The following is a 6,000-nucleotide window of genomic DNA, read 5'->3' on the forward strand; positions in this document are numbered from 1 at the left end:
CTGTCTCTCTCTGTTTCTCTGTCTGTGTCTGTCTCTCTCTGTCTTTATCTGTCTCCCCGCGTCTCACCGTATCTCCCCGCGTGTGTCCCCAATCCCGTAGCCGCCACCACCGCCGCCACCTCCCGCTCCTCCCGACCCTCGTCCGCGGTGTCTACGGGAGACGAGGCGACGCTCTCCCGCCGGTGGCGGCAGCGCCTCCATCAGCTTGATGGCGGCCATAGCGGTGCTGGCGATCCTCCCCTTCGTGGTGTGCACCACGTGGGGCAACCGGAGTGCCGGCAAACGTGGCGGTGAGTGTTGTGGTGGCTATGAGATGTTGACGGTGAGCGTTGTGGTGGCGTTGTGGTGACGTTGTGGTGGCTATGAGATGTTGACGGGTAGAGGCGTTGTGGTGGCGTTGTGGTGGCTATGAGATGTTGACGGTGAGCGTTGTGGTGGCGTTGTGGTGACGTTGTGGTGGCTATGAGATGTTGACGGTGAGCGTTGCGGTGGCGTTGTGGTGGCTATGAGATGTTGCCGGTGAGCGTTGTGGTGGCTATGAGATGTTGACGGTGAGTGTTGTGGTGGCGTTGTGGTGGCTATGAGATGTTGCCGGTGAGCGTTGTGGTGGCTATGAGATGTTGACGGTGAGTGTTGTGGTGGCGTTGTGGTGGCTATGAGATGTTGCCGGTGAGCGTTGTGGTGGCTATGAGATGTTGACGGTGAGTGTTGTGGTGGCGTTGTGGTGGCTATGAGATGTTGACTGCCTCGCCTGGTACACGGGAGGTCGTGGGTTCGATCACGACCCTGACGACGCCTGCTGCTGCTGCTGCTGGTGTGTATTTGGAGTTTGCTCCGCACTCACGTGCCTCGTGAGTTCTCTCCGCACTCTGCGCGATGTTCTCGTTCCCCAGCGGACGAGCAAGGAGGGAGCTCCCCGAGCCTGGTGCCTGAGAGAGATGCCGTCTCTGCCGAGTGCAGGTAGCCACCAACACTAACACCACCAACACCAACACCATCGCCACCACCACCACCAACACCACCACCAACACCACCGCCACCACCACCATCATCATCACCACAGCCACCATCACCACCAACACTAACACCACCACCACCAACACCAACACCACCACCAACACTAACACCACCACCACCAACACCACCGCCACCACCATCACCATCATCATCACCAACACCACCACCAACACTAACACCACCACCACCAACACCACCGCCACCACCACCATCATCATCACCACCCACCGCCACCACCGTCACCACCATCACCACCACCACCACCGGCCACCACCACCCGCCACCACCACCATCATCATCATCACCACCACCATCACCACCGCCACCAGCACCACCGCCACCACCACTGCCACCACCACCGCCACCACACCACCGTCACCTGTCACCACCACCACCGTCACCACCACCGCCACCACCACCACCACCGCCACCACCGCCACCACCGCCACCACCACCATCACCACCACCGTCACCACCGTCACCACCACCGACCACCCACCACCATCGTCACCGCCACCCGCCACCACCACCATCATCATCATCACCACCACCATCACCGCCACCACCACCATCATCATCACCACCGCCACCACCATCATCATCACCACCACCGTCACCACCACCACCATCACCGCCACCATCACCGCCACCACCGCCGCCGCCACACCGCCACCACCATCATCACCACCGCCACCACCACCATCCCAGACACTGAGAGTTCTTGACCACCTCGCCTGGTACGCAGGAGGTCGTGGTTCAATCCCAGAAACTGAGAGATGTTGACCACCTCGCCTGGCACGCAGGAGGTCGTGGGTTCAATCCCAAACACTGAGAGATGTTGACCACCTCGCCTGGCACGCAGGAGGTCGTGGGTTCAATCCCAGAAACTGAGAGATGTTGACCACCTCGCCTGGTACGCAGGAGGTCGTGGGTTCAATCCCAGACACTGAGAGATGTTGACCACCTCGCCTGGCACGCAGGAGGTCGTGGGTTCAATCTCAGACACTGAGAGATGTTGACCACCTCGCCTGGCACGCAGGAGGTCGTGGGTTCAATCCCAGACACTGAGAGATGTTGACTACCTCGCCTGGACGCAGGAGGTCGTGGGTTCACTCCAAGACACTGAGAGATGTTGACCACCTCGCCTGGTACGCAGGAGGTCGTGGGTTCAATCCCAGACACTGAGAGATGTTGACCACCTCGCCTGGCACGCAGGAGGTCGTGGTTCAATCCCAGACACTGAGAGATGTTGACTACCTCGCCTGGCACGCAGGAGGTCGTGGGTTCAATCCCAGACACTGGGAGATGTTGACCACCTCGCCTGGCACGCAGGAGGTCGTGGGTTCAATCCAGACACTGAGAGATGTTGACCAGCTCGCCTGGCACGCAGGAAGGTCGTGGGTTCAATCCCAGACACTGAGAGATGTTGACTACCTCGCCTGGCACGCAGGAGGTCGTGGGTTCAATCCCAGACACTGGGAGATGTTGAACCACCTCGCCTGGCACGCAGGAGGTTGTGGGTTCAATCCCAGACACTGAGAGATGTTGACCAGCTCGCCTGGTACGCAGGAGGTCGTGGGTTCAATCCCAGACACTGGGAGATGTTGACCACCTCGCCTGACACGCAGGAGGTCGTGGGTTCAATCCCAGACACTGAGAGATGTTGACTACCTCGCCTGGCACGCAGGAGGTCGTGGGTTCAATCCCAGACACTGAGAGATGTTGACCACCTCGCCTGGCACGCAGGAGGTCGTTGGTTCAATGCCAGACATTGAGAGATGTTGACCACCTCGCCTGGCGCGCAGGAGGTCGTGGGTTCAATGCCAGACACTGAGAGATGTTGACCACCTCGCCTGACACGCAGGAGGTCGTGGGTTCAATGCCAGACACTGAGAGATATTGACCAGCTCGCCTGGTACGCAGGAGGTCGTGGGTTCAATGCCAGACACTGAGAGATGTTGACCACCTCGCCTGACACGCAGGAGGTCGTGGGTTCAATGCCAGACACTGAGAGATATTGACCAGCTCGCCTGGTACGCAGGAGGTCGTGGGTTCAATCCCAGACACTGAGAGATGTTGACTACCTCGCCTGGCACGCAGGAGGTCGTGGGTTCAATCCCAGACACTGAGAGATGTTGACCAGCTCGCCTGGTACGCAGGAGGTCGTGGGTTCAATCCCAGACACTGGGAGATGTTGACCACCTCGCCTGACACGCAGGAGGTCGTGGGTTCAATCCCAGACACTGAGAGATGTTGACTACCTCGCCTGGCACGAAGGAGGTCGTGGGTTCAATCCCAGACACTGAGAGATGTTGACCACCTCGCCTGGCACGCAGGAGGTCGTTGGTTCAATGCCAGACATTGAGAGATGTTGACCACCTCGCCTGGCACGCAGGAGGTCGTGGGTTCAATGCCAGACACTGAGAGATGTTGACCACCTCGCCTGACACGCAGGAGGTTTGTGGGTTCAATCCCAGACACTGAGAGATGTTGACTACCTCGCCTGGCACGCAGGAGGTCGTGGGTTCAATCCCAGACACTGAGAGATGTTGACCACCTCGCCTGGCACGCAGGAGGTCGTTGGTTCAATGCCAGACATTGAGAGATGTTGACCACCTCGCCTGGCACGCAGGAGGTCGTGGGTTCAATCCCAGACACTGAGATATGTTGACCACCTCGCCTGGCACGCAGGAGGTCGTGGGTTCAATGCCAGACACTGAGAGATGTGACTACCTCGCCTGGCACGCAGGAGGTCGTGGGTTCAATCCCAGACACTGAGATATGTTGACCACCTCGCCTGGCACGCAGGAGGTCGTGGGTTCAATGCCAGACACTGAGAGATGTTGACCACCTCGCCTGGCACGCAGGAGGTCGTGGGTTCAATGCCAGACACTGAGAGATGTTGACCACCTCGCCTGGCACGCAGGAGGTCGTGGGTTCGATCCCCACCCTTGACGACGCCCGCCGATGTTTATTCGGTGGTCGCGTGACGTCTTCCGAATTAGAAATGTTTAGTCTACGAAACGGGCGCGAATAAGTTCCACTGTGCGTGCAACTCTCACGCGCTGCCCGGTACGTGCGCATCACCCTCGCCTACTTTCTCCGCTCCCTCCAGCGACGAGGAGGCCGCCACGGCGCGGATGACAGAGCGGCACGCGGAGACGGAGGTGTAAGAGGAGAAGAGGTGGAGGATGAGGTGTCAAGAGTCGGAGTCGGAAGTTTGTGTGTTTGTGGGCAAAGCGGCCACTGTAGTAGTACCGTCCTTGTTGCTGTTGTTATATTGATGGTGAAAAGTTATTTACCACCCACCCCCCTCACCCCGACTTTATATTGAAGCTTTTAGTTGTGTGATGTCCGGTACTCACACAGAGACCCAAAGACTCGCCACACAGAGACCCACAGAGTCACCACACAGAGACCCACAGACTCACCACACAGAGACCCACAGACTCACCACACAGAGACCCATAGACTCACCACTCAGAGACCCACAGACTCACCACTCAGAGACCCACAGACTCACCACACAGAGACCCATAGACTCACCACTCAGAGACCCACAGACTCACCACTCAGAGACCCACAGACTCACCACACAGAGACCCACAGACTCACCACACAGAGACCCATAGACTCACCACTCAGAGACCCCACAGATTCACCACTCAGAGACCCACAGACTCACCACACAGAGACCCACAGACTCACCACACAGAGACCCACAGACTCACCACTCAGAGACCCACAGACTCACCACTCAGAGACCCACAGACTCACCACACAGAGACCCACGGAGTCACCACACAGAGACCCACAGACTCACCACACAGAGACCCACAGACTCACTACACACAGACCCATAGACTCACCACACAGAGACCCATCACCAGAGACCCACAGACTCACCACACAGAGACCCATCACACAGAGACCCACAGACTCATCACACAGAGAGCCACACAGAGGACCCACAGACTCACCACACAGACACCCATAGACTCACCACACAGAGACCCACAGACTCACCACACAGAGAACCACAGACTTATCACACAGAGACCCACACAGAGATCCACAGACTCACCACACAGAGACCCACAGACTCACCACACAGCGACCCACAGACTCACCACTCAGAGACCCGTAGACTCACCACACAGAGACCCTTAGACTCACACACAGAGACCCATAGACTCACCACACAGAGACCCATAGACCCACCACACAGAGACCCACAGACTCATCACACAGAGACCCATAGACTCACTCACACAGAGACCATAGACTCACTCACACAGAGACCCATAGACTCACTCACACAGAGACCCATAGACTCACTCACACAGAGACCCATAGACTCACTCACACAGACCTATAGACTCACTCACACAGAGACCCACAGACTCACCACTCAGAGACCCATAGACTCACCACACAGAGACCCACAGACTCACCACACAGAGACCCACAGACTCACCACTCAGAGACCCACAGACTCACCACTCAGAGACCCACAGACTCACCACACAGAGACCCACAGAGTCACCACACAGAGACCCACAGACTCACCACACAGAGACCCACAGACTCACTACACACAGACCCATAGACTCACCACACAGAGACCCATAGACTCACCACTCAGAGACCCACAGACTCACCACTCAGAGACCCACAGACTCACCACTCAGAGACCCACAGACTCACCACTCAGAGACCCACAGACTCACCACACAGAGACCCACAGACTCACCACACAGAGACCCACAGACTCACCACACAGAGACCCACAGACTCACCACACAGAGACCCACAGACTCACCCACACAGAGACCCACAGACTCACCACACAGAGACCCACAGAGTCACCACACAGAGACCCACAGACTCACCACACAGAGACCCACAGACTCACTACACACAGACCCATAGACTCACCACACAGAGACCCATAGACTCACCACTCAGAGACCCACAGACTCA

General features: G+C 57.8%; 1 long non-coding RNA gene across 1 annotated transcript; it reads left to right on the plus strand.

Moving 5' to 3' along the window:
• Positions 1-272: 272 nt before the first annotated feature.
• Positions 273-4,555, plus strand: LOC133361957 (uncharacterized). Its single transcript, XR_009757442.1, has 3 exons — positions 273-290; positions 894-960; positions 4,133-4,555. It is a non-coding gene; the product is annotated as an uncharacterized LOC133361957 (long non-coding RNA).
• Positions 4,556-6,000: the final 1,445 nt, after the last annotated feature.

Source organism: Lethenteron reissneri, unplaced genomic scaffold (genome assembly GCF_015708825.2).
Source record: "Lethenteron reissneri isolate LAM-NWPU_2019-01 unplaced genomic scaffold, ASM1570882v1 scaffold_1307, whole genome shotgun sequence".
Lineage (NCBI taxonomy): Eukaryota > Metazoa > Chordata > Hyperoartia > Petromyzontiformes > Petromyzontidae > Lethenteron > Lethenteron reissneri.